We start from the raw sequence: 17,063 nt of genomic DNA, 5'->3' as shown, positions 1-17,063 counted from the left end.
GAAGCTGTGCAAATTAAGCCATATATTGATATATATTTACAGTAATAAGTGATCATTTCACCCCAGCATTTTAGGAAAAGAATATCTATTCCTGATTTCAGGATCTGGTTTTCCTATGTAAACATACAGGCCACCTACAAATGAAGGGTTAGTTCTTTAACAAAAAAAAAAAAAGAAAAAAAATCATTGTTTTCAATAATCAATCTATTGTAATCACCTTCAAGCTGCTTCTAATCATAAGGGCTGAACCAACAGTGATTATGCCGAAGTTCAGAGGCTAATCTTATTCAGCATGTGTAAACAACATAGCCAAAACCTGATGCATTACCTGTTGAAGGCTGCCTCGATACCTCCTGTTATAAGGCACATTGTTGAGTTTATTTTCACAAATTTTTAAACTTTTAAAATGCAATTTCTATACTGTATGCTTAACATAAAGTGATTTTCACAGAAAATTTTGTCCAACAAGGTTCCAGCCACTTTCCAGATGAAGCTAGAAAACAACACTTTTTTTAAGACTTTGGTGCCTTTACTCAGAAACTCTCCAGAACATCCACGCTCCCTTAATGTGGTCTTAACATTTGCATGTGGGCTGGCTTTTGCATGGAAAATTCCTTTTCCTCTCCTCAAGAAAGTCTGACCAGATTTGGTCATACATTTTAAAAAACCATAGTTCTCAAACATTCACAAAAACCTTAAAACTCCAGCCCAAATTAAAACACTCCAACACCTGGGAGGCTTTACTTTTGAACAGGTCGCCTCCACACGCCCCATCCCCAGCGTGCAATTGAGAAATGGCCCATCCGGCGATTCCAAGGACTTTTGCTGTTGCATTTGCTCATACCAGGAGGGGGTTAGATAATAAAAGCTGACACAAGGAGTGGGAATCCTACCACTCAAATACAGAAGGATAAAAGTCAAACCAGAATAAACGTGTGAATGAAGTCCACACTTTGACAAATATGGAACCAGAGGGCAGAGAAAAGTAAAAATTGCTTGTGTTAGGGAAAAAAATACAGTACAGGCACGCAGACCTAAGACCTAAGGTACACGTAGACCCCCATAAAAAACAGTCTGATATGAGCTAGGGGAGAAGGTGACCTGTATCTAAGCTACAGCAGAGAGGGCTGAGCAGGAAAGTAAAAAACAGACAAGAACGCAGCAACAGCTCGAACATGCTGGAATAGCCGTGGGAAGAAGGAGAGAAGAATAAGACCAGAACAAGGGTGGTGTGAAGGCTTCAATAGGGAAGGCTGGCAGAGGGAATGAAGTAGAATGAGTCAACCTTGAGGAAAAAGGGAAGAAAAAAGCCCACCCAGGAAAGAAAGCTTCTTTCCAGAACTCGGAAAAGAACTCAAATCCGTCACATTGCTCCTTTGCGTTCAGAAAATATTTGGTGCAACACTTCTGCTCTATTATTCTACAAAGAGGCTGACAACCATCATTAGCTACTCTGTCAACTAAAGTGGCAGTCACTGATAGATTGTAATCCTGTTTATGATCCATAGGATGGCTTTTCTGTGTTTTCTAATTAATTTGTCTTCTTTTGAAGAGCAGAAAGCTATAATAAAACACTAACGTTGCACAATCCAGCACTCAACCTCCAAGTAATGGCAGAATGTAATTCAACCCAGTTACATTTAATTGATGTCTTACAAACACGCATCTTTAATTACACACTCATCCTAATTTCTACAAAGCACGTTTGCCTTCCTCAGTGCAGAGGCACTCTAGGAATGAATACTTTAACGATGGAAGCTGCCATTTGCATGGCCCCATCTCCTCTGATGAAGAAATCAGCTGATAGAAGGTAAAGACTATGGGTTTGCAGGAAAAGAAACTTCACGGTTAAGGAAGCTGAGGATTCAACCTACTTCTGCGTCTTATCACAAAGCTGTGCGTGACGTATTTGGTTAATATAAACCACCCTTTTCAGAAATCCTCCCTTCTTAACACACAGCTTGAGATCTGGCAGATACTTTGAAGAAGGGCACGCTACAACCTCAAGTCAACGGAGCTGTGCTTTGAGCTGAGTGATGCCCAGCTCCTCTGGCTGAAGAGACCCTTCCCCACCACGCAATGGGAAGTGGTGCACATGTTCAATACGGACCATACACGTATTGCACATTTGGGTGCTCCTGCCTTTCCCAGCAGATCTCGGCTTTACTCCGTATTCAGAGAGGTAAGGTCTCCGTGCCTTTTGGGTTGCCTCAGGAATTGCAGAGCAGACCCCCACCACTGCCAGAGCAGTTCACCGAGCACCACAGCCCGCTGCGTGATCTCACGATGCCCCCAGGTGCTGGGCTGCAGCATGCACGTCTCCTTCGCTCTGGCGCAGGTCTGCTGCTCCGCTAAGATTTCAGAAGGAATCCAGAGACGAGAGGAGCACCTCAGGCTTGAGAACCTAAACTTGGTTCTTTGCTCCCTCACAGCTTTCCTGTCTAATTAGACAAATAATTTTTACTACAAAGCTTTGCTTCCTTTCATGCGATACATATACTACTTTCTCCTGTTATTTGGTTTGTTGTGGTGCGTTTCCCACCCCCCACCCCCCCAGCTTACTGATCCATTTGGAAAAAGGAATTAAATTGTTTCTCCACTTCGTAGTGTCATATGCAAAAAAAAAAAAAAAATCAACACTTAGCTCAAAAAACAAATGAAACCCGCCACTGAAAACAGTAATCACTGGCCAGTCAAAAGCTACTGTAAGTTGCCTTATCTTCTCTACGGTTTTAGGCCCAGTAGCTCCTTTTCTAATACTAAAAATCTCAGCTTAAACATTGAAATATAGGCTGGGAGCCTATGATTTTAAATAAGGAATATATAACTTGAGAATTTCATTTCATTAAAATGACTAAAACCAGAAAAAGATGGAAACGTCTTTCTATGCATAGTTTTGAAGACAGCTAATTTAGATACAAAAATTAAACTCTTTATACCTTACGAATTTCTGACAAAAGCATTTTTATGGAAACATTCATCAACTGTCATAGAAACTATGGTAGCGCCAAACATATTCCACTGAAACTTCTCAATCACCTTTAATTTTTAAACAGGGCTCATTTTCTCGACCAGTACCATAGAAAATGTAATATGAGAAAGAAAACAGATGATATGACTTACAAAACTAAAAATAAATTATTACATTGATTAATAAAGCAGTAGCCAGCAATCTAATCTGGGCTTCTGGCATATCTTTTCAAGCCTGGCTATATCAGATAAGGCCAATATTTACTAACTGTGTGGAGAGCTGCCAGACACTGACAGTCCCCTGCTTGTGCAAAACCCAATGTTGCTTGCCTAAAACATGGAGAACAGGAGGGATTATAATGCATAAGGACTCCTGCAACAGCTACAACAAACTGGCTTGAGGTTTAATATAAATCTTTTACCTATAAAGTTACATGCAGTAAAAGACAAACAACCACTTCCTAAGGAAGAGGTAAAGGGAGGGAAGATACACGCCGAGAAAATATAATAATAAAAGTTACCTTTCAGTTATTTGCAGAAATGTTTTTAAACTCAACAAAAACCTAATAAATTATGATTCTTATCTAAATAAAAGAAAATGTAAGAAGCATAGATGAGAGAGGGAAAACAAATCCAAATTTTAAGGGTTCCAAATTTGTAAAAACTTTAATTGAATTTTATTTTGGGAGGCAAAGTGTTATTTGTTTAAGGGTACTGAGCTCCATTCCCACATACTTTCAGAAACTATTTATATATAATCTAATTTTATTCATTTGCATAGGTACATTTATCATTTCCAAACAAGGAAACATATGGGGGTAAAATGGAAAGACTTAAAGAAAAGAAGATGCAGCTACAGTAATGAGCTCTGTAGAAATCAAGTTGTTTAACCAAAGCCATTTCTGTGTTAATCATTTACCAGAGATTTTCAAACCAGGCTCAAGGTTCAAACTTTATGAAAGTCGGGTGTGGTAACGTTTGTGGCGGTGTGAAGTTTTCCTTTCTCGGGGTCCCCGTCCACCACGGGTCACATTGTCCTCCTGCGGAGGCCGGCGGCCAGGGCCCGGGGGGGACACGCTCAAGGGGGGCCGGGTGAGTCAGCCACACCAGCACCACGCTCCTCTGGAGAGGCTATTAAAGCCGGGATACCAGATACGGGTGACCACCAAACTCACAGCCCTGCAATCAGCTATAGACGTTTGAGCAGAAAGATGTGGCAGATAAGTTACTCGCTCTTCTGAAGAAACCTTCCTCCAGCGTAGTCGTTCATTACTGAAGAAAACATTTGCTTTTTCCTCTTTCTGCTTTCTTCTGTCTTTAATGTGAAGAATATATAACCTCCAAGGCACCACACAGCATATGCACACTCCCATATGTTGAACTTACTAACGTTATAACATTACTTTAAAAATATACCTTCCTGTTACTTTACATTATTAAACAAAAAAATCTCTAGGGAGATAATGAAGTGACAAATACTTTTAGAAACTAAAATTATTAGTCATTTACAGTCTACAACTGACAACTCTTTACCAGCGAATGAAAGCTTAGGACGATCAGCCTCAATCAATTTTGTGCAAGACCATGCCCAGCCCTAGTGCTCTTCTGCTGAAGGGTAGATTCTTTTTTAAAATGCAAAATAAATTAGCACTAATAGCAAGTTACAGACGTGCAATGAGAAGAGAACTTGGTTAAAAATTTAAAAACTAACTGCATTTAAGGGAAACGGCTGCAGAACAGGAGAAGCAGCCCCATCTGTGGGGCTTCTAGGCAAAGAAGCAGCTGTCACCTTAGCAATTTTCACCTTTTTAAAAAAAATCTACCCTGAAGAAAAGTTCAGGGGAAATGCATAATACAAGTTTTTCTCAGACATACAGATAACTAAGTTATTCCCTGGTGCTACTATAAATTACAAAAACAGAACACTTGCAACTGGCTCCTAAAGCCTATAAGAAAATGTTATTCATGTCCAAGTGCCAACTCTGAGGAAAGATATGGATGCAATACGTCTAGCATTGGAAGAAACAGCTCAGAATTTGACTATATTTATTTTGACTAGTCTTTTGATAAGACTATTCATTTTGTCTCTACGTCTAATCTAATGCTTCACATATATGAGTTGCATTCACTCATGATACACCCAGATCACAACATACCGCACACCGCCAGTCCTGGTTCTCCACCATAAGTCACCTTAGTATTGAACTAAGAAATTCTTAAAAGCTAGTTACTTATCTGTATAAGTAGTATCACCAAACTAACAGTAAAGAAACGATTTTCAGTGTCATTGCCATCGGGGCCTCATTCTTATCTTCTAGAATGAGAACAATGTAAACAGCTGCATACACCAACTGATTACATTTTTGGAATTGCTTACTTATTTCTTTACTAACTAGCGAAACTACTAATTATTTTTTATACCCTCTTAGGCAGGAAAGTAGTTTTCAGTTCAAGCAGGAAAAAATTTTAAAACAAGGCTATTGACACTTGTCATTATAATATTAAAATAAAAGTATATTTGCCAATCGAAAATAATTTCAAAAATGCATTTTGCTGAGAACCTGAACCACTGGTTATGATGGGCTCCTCTGTCTCTTGTAACGTACTCACTTAAGTTTAAAGAGACTGAAAATTGGTACGAGGTGGTAAGAATCAATGTTTTCCTCGCAGGCTGCCTGCAAACTCTATGCAGATACACACACAGCCTTTGGTTTGGCTGCCCACCGCCGAGGGTGCACACAGCTCAACTGCTGTCAGCAGACATTAAACACACGGTGATTTACCCAAAGTCAAAGGTGTCTTGGGGTGCTGACTCAAACATTCCTACTGACTGCCCGAATGTACAAAAAACCACAAACCCACAAAACAAACACACAACAAAGCCCTCCAAATAACTTAAGAATAGGTAGGTTCTGTATAAAAGTTTTCTTTCCTGTTTTGTTCTTAAAACAGAGAACTGAATTGCTTTGGTAAAAGCGCTGTTCTTGACTACAAGCATGTCCCCAATGATGCCATAATAAATTAAAATCTACTAGGATTACAGTATTTAAGCAAAGCCTGCAAAGAAAAGCAGCCAGTATTACTGTTTTACAGCCTGTTTGAAAGCCAAGATGATTAACACCATTTCCTTTATCGCGCACCCAGATAAATGCTGTATCATGACTTGATAAACCAGGGAACCAGATTTTGAACTAATGGTCTAGTTTTGTGCACACTCCTACAACACGACCAAGATAACACCGACATGAGGAATGGGTCACCCAGAAAGGCCGCGGCCAAATTTGCTTCATTGCTGGATACAGAAACTCGTGGCAGAGAAACATGTTATTTTACAATCAGATTGGCAGGTACCATCGTGCCTCCTCCTGACATTGTCTCTACATCAGGATAAATTTTATTGCTAACTTACAATGGAGCACTGGGATTCTAATTCACAGAAAAATTTAAAATATGAGACATACCTAATGCAGCAAAGTCTCATAATTAACCTCTCCATCTGCAGAACAACATATATTTTACCATCCCTTTAATACAACTAAAGCAGACTGTATGATTCATTGCTTTGTATAAAGTCACCTCCAATACTGTAAATGTTTTTGCTTATGTTTCCAACAGCTCAGGTACATCATAACAAGGACACTGACCAAAGTATCAGGACAGAGTTCAGAACAAAAAAGTGACTTCAGTTCACACAGGGAAAAGACTTTACATATATCTGTTATGAAAGATTTTATGTATACAAATACACTTACTATTAGCAAACAAAATAAATTGGAATTAATACCTTTCCTGTAAGTATTGTTGTACAGAACCAGTCAAACCTTGACACTGGTGAGGTTTTGATGAGTCCAGAGGTCTTAAAGAACCTGAACCGCAAACCTAAGCTCTGTTCTCCGCAAGTATATGAAGAAATAGTATTTAATTAGGAACTCCAGTAATACAAGCTTTGAACGTGTAGGAAGTCCTGCCTTCTACGTCTGTCCCAAGCACATGCCTCAACACCCAAGCGCTCTCCTGGAAGCTCGCAGGAGCACCGGCAACTGCAGCACGGGCATCACAGCAGACAGCGGCTGCTGGAGAAGGGACCTGCACGCACCTGGACATGGGAACACTGCACGCACCCCCCCCCCCAGCACCACACACGGGCTGACAGATATAGTAATTATACGTGTTTAGTAGAGCTTCAATGACAAACACACGCTGTTAAGAATAGACTTCACAGGGAGCCTTTCTAACGTTAGGCAGAGGCAGCAGGGACTATCATTCGAAGCGCTGTTGATTCATTTCTCATAAATTATACTCTATTAAATAAAAACAAACCCTGAGAGCCCAGGCAAATACCAATAGCATGTTAACAGAATAATACTTTGCAGAGATTCCCGATATAGCGCAAGGGAAGTAAAACCACCACATTAAATAGCGCAGGTTCCCTATGGACATCGGGCCCTTTTATCTCTCCCTCAAAGTCTGCACGATATTTATTCCAAAACCTGACGAGGAGCGTCCTACTGCAGGTGCCTCGGCGCTCTCGTTAATTACCACGCCAGCGCCCGGCGGGCTCGGAGGAGCCTCCGGCAGCTCCAGAGCCCCTGGCACCAAAGACACCCCTTCTCCCCGCTCCGAAATGGCGTCCGCTACCATTTTAGAGCTCGCACAGGAGTGAGAAAGAAACACTAACGCAAGTGAGCGACGCGACTTTTTTTTCTCCCTTTTGGATACTCTCCAGAACGTAAAGGTTTCAAGGGCACAGGCAAAGCTTTCTTGGAATGGATAAATGGTAATTGATGTTGCAGCTGCAACCTTAGCTAGAGCTCTTGGGATTTCAAATGTACTACAGACCTAAAGTATTTATGACCAGAATATGATAATTAAATTATATGTTCTAAACTTTTACATTTATTACAGTGCTCCAGTAAAACAGCCAAAAAGTCTTACCTTCAAGGGTAGGACTTAATTTCTATATGAATCAATTTATGCATACTTTTCCAAAGGGCTTTTTTTTTTTTAAATTTCATTGTGCTTCCTTGCATCCCTAAATAAAGAGGCAGCAAAAAAGAGAGTAAGACAGAAGCCAGTACCTTTATACTTAAATAAAAACTTTACATAAAATTACAAATCAAATCATCCTGGGCCATCTTAATTCTTTATGCTTCGCTGGATAAAAATATGCATTTGATCTACATATATTTACAGACAGGTTGTGGACCATCTAAAAACTTGACTTTCAAGCACTCAATCTTGCAGATACATCCAGCCTTATATGCATACGTACGCACTTGTGTTTACAAACTAAGGTGCAAGCAGATGACTCTGAAAAAAGAGACCCTAATTAGGAAGGCTGCCAAGACTAATATGCACTTAATAGAAGAAAGCTCAAAAATCTTATCAGAATTAGATTTATAATTTTTTTCTTTTCATTTTAAGTACAACACATGAAATTGTTCCTAGTCCATTCAATCTCTGAATGCAGTAAGCACCGTTTCCGATCTCGGCAGCTACAGAGGTATGTTCTACCTGTGCGACACTTTCTTGGAAGCAGTTTCTTATTTTTCTGAACCTTGCAAACTAACCAAGAGCCAAATGTACCCACCAAAAATTCATTATCTTAACACAGGTCCTTTAAGATACTAATTTCATTTTGTAGCACACTGAATTCAACAGGACAGCAGAACTCTTGCACAGAGATACTCTGTCGTTATTAGAACGGACCCCTGAGCTTAGATCATAGCATTTTAGCTTATCCCATATACTCAGCATATATCGGAAAAGTATCTTACTCCTTATTACAGCATTATTACCACTTATTAATGTGGTACCAGAGGAACTGAACTTAAAATATTAAACAGGATTTGTTCCATTAATGATCTCAGCGTGAGCTGTGTACATTGCTCTGGTCTTCTTAACATGAATGCTTGTGTCAATCACAGGACTGTAGTCGCAGGCTGCCAAAATGATGTTGCTAGGAAAGAAGGCAAGAGACATCTGGAAAGCTGACTCTAACGTACATGGAAAAATATTAATGGTACTGTAAGAAATACAGTAAAAGATTAAACTAAACCGCAATAGTCACAGAACAGATATTTTAAAAGCTGCAGAATAATAGTTGCATAGTCAAATTGAGTCATAAAGCTATAAATAAATTTAGACTGGTAATTAGAAAGTTAATTCCTGCTATTTTGAAAAAAAACCCAAGACTCTTCTGCTGCCAGTGTAACCCTCTAAGAGTAATCCTGACTCTGATTTTTATGAGTCTTATTCAACACAGTTTGTGCGTTTATCAGCACTGCATAACTATTTTCTGCTTTGCCAAAAAAAAAAAACAATTAAAAAAATACAATAAAATCAATAAACACAAATAAGAAAGTAGAAACAAAACCTTAATTATTATTCTTCTTCTGAGGAGGGAAAGATGGAAGCAGGGCAACAGAAGCAGAAAGGAAAGCTTCTTCCTTAATTCTCTCTACAGACCTTCAAGGAAGCTCTTGTTTAAAAGTGGAACTGATACTAAAAGGAAGTCAAGATGGTAAATTCTTCAGTGCACAAACTCCATTTCCCTGTCGGTCTGTATGAAGCCTTGCACAATGTATCTTTATCCTTGGCATAGGCTTTCACACTTTTTTTGTCAATGAATAATACATTTACATGTGGAGCAGTTTATTATGGAATATTAACCAACGTGTTGCATTCTGGGCTCTGCCTCAGTGGAAATATATGGAGAAGAGGGATGGGATGTGTGCCAGTTTTAGGTTTTGGCCTCAGTCCATTTGATGCGGATCCAGGATGACTTGGTTGACTGTTGAGTCATAGGTTGGTTCAATTGACATTATTTTACATGCGACTAGTTATTGTTCTTTAAACTTTGAACAGGAGTCCAGAAGCTCAAAAACCACCAGTGAACCAAAAAGAAAGGGGCCAAATCACAGTTTAAACTAAATTCTTAAGCAAGAAAAATACTCTCCTTAAGTGACACCTACTTTTAGCAGAGATAGCTAAAAGATCAAAACCTACCTCATAACTAAAAAAAATTTGTTATATTACCAAATATCTGTAACAGCCAATATTAACTTCAAAATTACTGAAGAAATTCTGAGATATCCTCCTCCCTCCATTAACATAAAGGTGGGAAGGAGAAGCAAACCTTTTCCCCTACAAAATAAATAAATCAGTGAATGATTACTATATTTTTAACAGATATAACAGTAAAATATTCCTGAAATATTAGATAGTCAATGTGCATACTGTTAATTCACTTCAGCCAATACTCAATCTAAAACTGAAAATAAAAAAATTTAAAAACCCAAAGTTACTGTTTCAGCACTGAAGGTAGACTTCTATTCGGGATAAGAGAAGCCCATAAATACTATTGGTTTATCTTTTAAAAACATAGGTGTGTTTCACATGGATGGGATCAGAAATGAACTTGTTATACCGATGCATGGCATTTAACAACAGAAATTTTTAGTGAAGGTTGATTCCTCTTATTTTCAAAATATCTACTTGACTCATATTTTTCCACTCCATTTTACCCCAATTTCAGTTAACAGGTATGTTTTCAGTAGGTTTTGATCTCCTGTGAGGGAAATTCAACATTATATCCACTTGCTTTCAGAAAACTGATCAGCAGCTAAAGAAACAAGCAGAGGAAGAACTTGAGCTATCTTTAATAAGAGAAATGCAGTGTGAAAAGAGACTGGGCTTTGTTGCAATAACCTAGCAAGGAGGGAATCAGCTTTCATAACAACTTCCAAGAGCAAGAAAACCAAACAAAAAACAGTAAAAAACATCGTATCTTGGGTACTTTGCTGGAAGACAAAAGTACTTCTGATGATTTTGAGATCTTAGTCACAGAGAAGGATGACTGCAAGATGTTCTCAGTGCTAAAGGCCAGAATGGAGGTTCAGCACCAACTTAGTATTAAGAATTGTGTAAGATGCTACCCCCAATGCATGTGGATTATGTTCCACACTTAGTCATGCGCAATAACTTCACTTGAAAGGGTAAAGATTCTTTTTTACCACAATAGAGAGAGAACAGTAATTCTTCCAGGAAAGGCAAGGAGCAAATTCAAAATTCTTGGTGACTTCAAAATCAGAAAGCAGCTGAAGGACAAAACACCGTGATGGCACGCTGCTAAGTTCCCCACGGGAACGGCTAAGAGCTCCCACTCTGAGTGCTACCAGAAGGTTTTCTTTCATGTTTTACGTTTAGTTTTTGGTGCATTTTATCCTTCATATCCAGACCTGTGTGTGTACGTGACAGAGCTTAAAACCGAGCAAACCTGTCTAAAAGGTATTCTCCAAAGTCTTACAAACACTCCTAATGCCCTTAATAACACCATTTCATTGCAACTGGCCTCTGACACATTTGACGCAAAGAATATATACAAAACCACTCTTTCCCACACACGAACAGGAAGAAAAGCATGTAATAAGTTTGTTTATTGACACAAAATCAGCCATCTAAACTTGTGTAATATTTTCAGAAGGACAAGCAACAAGTACTACCATAGACCTGTAAGATGTGTATAGCTATTGTATGTAATTTTCAGGGCAGTTAAGTCAACTTTATTGAATTATCTAGTAGAGTGCTATAATTACTTTTGTCAACACTGTTAAGCAATTACAAATACAATTTCTGCTATAACGTGCACACGCAGTAGGTTATTATCTGCTTTTATTTCCACCTGGCATTCATGTCACACACTCAAGACTATCAAGATGTTTCATCATATCCCTCTTACTGCATACTCCCAGGCTTTACAAGCACTTCTTGTCTTCTTTTTTCCCCCCCATGATACTTTTAGGTCTTGCCTTCTTTCTCTCTCCTGGATTCCTCATATTATTTTATCCACTTTTGTCTGTCCTCTTCCTCTTCCCCTCCCCATCAGATGAAGGAAACTCCATTCCTTCCTTGCTGAACCTCACACAGTTTCCTGGCCACATTGTTCATCTCTGCCTCTTTGTATATTTTCTCTTCCTGAGCGGCACTGGGAACCCCTCCCAATTTAAACTCCATCTGTAAACTTCATTAACAGGCTGTTTACCTCTCTCACATAACTATCACGAAGGTGACTAGGCAGATAATCCTAGAATCTGTACACACTTCTCTCTTTTCTCCGAGAGCATCTTGTGTGTCTTACAGACTGCTCTGCGCATTGTGCAGTTATTTCAAGTTTGAAACGGTGGGAACTCCAAACATTCTTTCAGAAAAGTATTAAAAACTTTCCTGGTGGGAAACTATGTTTTGCTTTCCTGAATTTCAGTGTTCATTACAACTTAGTTGCACCCTTATAAATATCCTGACAGCCATTACAAATCTTTTACAACCCATCACTATCCATCATTATTTTTCAGTATCTTTCACTAACAATTTGGTCACTCAGATTTTCTAGTAGAATAGGTCATGATATCTCAAACAGAACAATTTTAACTGATTGTAATTAAACTATGCTCATTGCTCAAGATTTACTTAATATAGTATATATTGCATTCACATCTGCAACAAGCTTTCAAGTCATTGCTGTTTAGTTTACGAAGTCTGTTCGAGTAAGAGAGTTGTTGTATTCCTGACGGAAAAATGGAAAGCTGTTTACAACCGAAATAGTGATAAATGAAATATGAAATAAGGCAGAATTCACTGCATGATGATTTTAAGAAGAGGCTAGAGATCATTCTACTCACCACCTGAAGAAAACAGGTGTTGAATTCAACTTTTAAAGACTATGTATTAGCCACTAGGTCCTTACTTCCTTACAGAAGTATAAAGGCTACTGATAAAACAGCTATTTCAGCAGTTTCTCATATTTTTCATGAAACCAAACAATATAAAAATACAAAAATACTGCTTCTTGAGCTGCAGCTAGGAAGCGTTTCAAAGCACAGAAGGTGCTACAAGAACCTGAAAAGAGCATACAAGAGACAAAAATCTGGCAAAGCCGAAGACATAGGATAGGGAGGAAAACAAAAAAAGGTTTAGCTGCCAATTCCTTCAAACATTTCTGTTACCTGTCAGATGAACAGCCAAGCAATCAATCCTACCTTTAAAAAATATTTACATAAAGCAAAGGGAAAAAAAAAAGATCCATGTCAATCAGACATTATTAAGACGACCCCACTGTGGTACAACTTTTATTTACTTAAGTCCTAGCTTCATAATCAGCTTTTTCAGTAGCAAGTACTACAGAAACAAAACAAACCAGCATTCAAATTCCCATGGTGCAGAGCCCACAGAAGTGCAGTCAGTCATACAGACAGGAACAAGCTTTTTACTCCAAATAATTTACTGTTATGGTTTTAGATAGTTGAGCACACCTTTTAAGACAAAGTCAATGGACACACAAACATTTCCTGCTCTGATGGACACTCTGGCACAGCAGGCAGCGCTCTTCATACAGTATATACTGACACCCCGTTCCTAGGTACACTAAAGAGAGATGCATCAAAACCCTTGTGCAATGATCAAGAGAGAGTACTCCCTACAGCGAAGATCAAATTTCTTTCCTTATTAATGGCTGAAGCTTAGCATGGAAAAGAAACCAAAAGCAAAAACTTGAAACTCAAGAAACTATGTCCATATCTGTAAATCACAATTTACAGATTGTGTAAAAATGAAATTATTTTCATAATGGTAGTGTCCAAATCTGTAATTGTTTTAAATGCTGCACCTCTTGCAGCATCAGTTGGTCTGAGTCTGGCTTTGGTTTGTAAGTGAAGTCAGTAACTCATCCTAAACACAAAACCCAAGTTCAATAGAGAAGAGATGCTGACATTCAGAAAGTCTTAATTTTTCAAATAAAAAGCAAATTATGGTGCTTTTCTTTTATCTAAAACACAACATTCTGATTTTAAATAAGCATTTTTCATATTAGACTAGACATAAGGAAGAAATTTTTTACTAGGAGGGTGGTGAAACACTAGCACAGGTTGTCCAGAGAGGTGGTAGATGCCCTGTCCCTGGAAACATTCAAGGTCAGGTTGGCCAGGGCTCTGAGCAACCTGATCTGGTTGAAGATGTCCCTGCCCATGGCAGGGGGGTTGGACTAGGTGACCTTCAAAGGTCCCTTCCAACCCAACTATTCTATGATAGTGCAGTAACAATAACTTGTACTGTTACTGCATCTTCAAGAGACTGATCAAATGGCTCAGCGAACTTCAATCCTGTATGACTTGTAAAGCTTTTCTCAGATTCATGGAGCTTCAGAGAAATTAACTCAGTAACAAAACATCTTTATAAAACAGGAAAGTGGCTAATCTTTGCTTATTTTTAACGGTGGTTGAGACAGAAGCTGCAGTTTCCAGACATGTCACCAAAAACAGGGTTCCAAAACTAGAGGGCAGCTGGGATCAGCCTGCTTCCTCCAGAGCATTGCACGCTCTCAATCCAGATTCTCAATAGCCCCTGGTAACATGTAATTACCGCAGGACTATTTTTAAAGTGAAACAAATAACTGTGTGATCAAAGACTCGCATTATTTCCAGTTTGTGCTAGAATTTGTTAGACTATACAGTCTTTGAAGTAACAACCAACTCCAACATTTCTGTTCTATCACTTACATGTTTCATCTGAGAAACATTAAACAAAGGTCAAATTGACAAACAAGAAAGTTTGCTAATAGGAACAAACTGAACATTGATTGCACACTTAACTCTTTCTTTCAGTAAGCTCTTCTTAAAGCCTGTGGTTAAGCCCATGTTTAAAAAGGGATTCGCTTTGCACAAGTTTATGATCGTACACGCAGTGCCACTGTCGTTACACAACGAGGTGTTAGTTGTGAACCACCCCACAGCGCATGCAGTGCTTTTAGTTTTCACTTTGCCTAGGGAAGTTTCTCAATCTAATATACTCATGACAATATAGTAACGGAATCTAGCCGAGAGAGACAAACCGGATTTTAAAAGTTAAAGTAATATCTGATTCATGCAAAATGGACACAGTCTTAATGTTTCAGTGTCTCAAATGGCTGATTTTTAAAATATAACTGAGATGGTATCAACAAATAAGCCACCACCGAAAATGAAAGTTAAAAATAACTAAGAACTAACACATCCTAAGAATAAAATTTAAAAAAATTAAAATTTAGGGTCAGACCTATGGTCCAAATTAATTTCACCTAACTTCAGGAACCAAAGGAGGTACTGATTTTAGAAGCATTGCTACAACAAACACTTACGTAGTCAATACAGAGAAACACTCAATAGCAAAGAATAATTCAAGCCTGTTTCTCCCCTCTCACTGCCTAATGTAGAAAACGGAACTTTGGATAATCATGCTCTTAAATTTAAGACCTCAGCACACCTAAATTTAGATGAGATTAACCAAGGCCTGAATATAAATTATACTCAAATTGAAACAAAGGAATTTTTTCGTAAGTTTCATATTTTCTTATTTCTGATGCTGAATGCATAATCATTATATATAGTTTCTTCTTCCTGTAATATAGGTTTTCCTATCAACCCCTATTCTGTTGTTCAAGACATGAGAATTAATTCTCCAAGGTGTTGACCTATTGTCACTTCCCAGTGGCTTCTAAGGCTGTGGACGCTGAGGACTCCCTAGTTCCAGAAGAAAAACAAAGCAAGCACCACGAGAGAAATATAATAATTGCCTCTAACTGATAACACTAAAATAACAAAACCACCAACTTCCATTATTTATGCCACTTCTCTGTATTTTGGAAGCTGTGGTGTTTCAAAAAGCTTGGAACAGTCACAACTTAAACCATTTTTCCAGTGCAACAATCCATAAAGAAATAACAAACAGAGCCAAAGGTCTGTAGTTTTTCATCCTAGTTGTAGATGGCTTGAGTGAGGCCAAGAGCTGGAGATAAGCAGGCCAGCCTTTTCAAGGAGAGAATGATAAGTGTTTCCCTGTATTGCTTATTCTTGCAATTTTAATCGCAAGTCTCACAGCACCTGGCATTTTTCCTTTAGCTCCGGTTAACGGCTTACAATTGTGAGAATCTCTCTTTTCTCAGAAAATCTGTACTGAGCTGAAAAACGTATGCACCAAAGGGTTAAAAAGACAAAGCAGCACGTCCACTTGAGTATTTTTCAGCATCTCATGATCAAGTCGAGCCTCAAACCATGGTGCTGGTAGTGTTTTTAAGCTTTATAAGAAAAACTTGAAATATTTTAAGGACTTTGATGAAGGAGGAAACAAATTTCACGGCTCACTGCTAACACTGTGCGAGAAATTCCAGCTCCAGACAGACAGAGTACATTGTTAATGGACCGCAAGAGGTTAACAACCAGACTTGAGGGCATATATGTGTGGCTGTGTACACATGCACACACCCTAGCTATACGTGTGGGTATTATCCAAACTCTATGTATTATGGGAATACAATACGTTCAGATGCCTGAAGCCCTACAGAGATTACATATTGCAGAGCCTGGCAGAGGACTAATTACAGCCTTAACTGCATCCAGTAATGTGTGTGCTCATCTTTAGCTTTCTTCCCCTAAAACTTCTAAAGACATGGAATAAACCGATCTTTACTGCTCTCCTACTGCAGCACCAGTAGCTTTCTCACCCTAGCTGACAGTCACTTGAGAGCACTGTAAAGTCAGAAATAACGGAATTCATTCTTTTCAGACTGACGACTTCTGTTCAACATTTTTTAATAAAGCCACCAAGCAAAAAACATCATTTTATAAATATTACAGGGACTGTCATTTACACAAACCAAGGGCTTAAAAAGACCAGAGAAACCACTAAGTAATCTTAACTTGATCGTGGAGATGGGAAATGGACTGGATATGCTTTAAAGTGTTGAAGTGTTAAAATGGAAAATTAATAATGAAGAAAAACATTCAAAATACTCAAAACCAGTTTCTACTAAGTATTATTGCTTTCAAAAACAGCCTTTAAATTCAGTCCTGAATTACAATATGAAAAGAAAGTTTTCACACACAAGTTTAAAGGAGAACTTCCTCACACCCTCTCACGTAAAACAAGTATTTTCCTTCACATTTATCCGAGGTAACTGGAAAAGAAGGCGGCTCCTGTAATCCATCTTCCCTCTTCTAAAAATCCCCACTATTTTGATTTTCCAAGATACAGAATGTTGGGTCTCTTCCTTAGACTTTCTAAAG

At 38.5% G+C, this 17,063-nt stretch overlaps 1 protein-coding gene across 3 annotated transcripts in view; it reads right to left on the bottom strand.

The window, feature by feature from the left end:
- NR3C1 (nuclear receptor subfamily 3 group C member 1) overlaps window positions 1-17,063 on the bottom strand; it is a 73,554-nt gene that overhangs the window by 30,767 nt on the left and 25,724 nt on the right. The window lies entirely within an intron of this gene.

This window comes from Calonectris borealis, chromosome 15, assembly GCF_964195595.1.
Source record: "Calonectris borealis chromosome 15, bCalBor7.hap1.2, whole genome shotgun sequence".
In the NCBI taxonomy this organism is placed as follows: Eukaryota; Metazoa; Chordata; class Aves; order Procellariiformes; family Procellariidae; genus Calonectris; species Calonectris borealis.
This window is presented reverse-complemented; position numbering and strand designations above follow the sequence as displayed.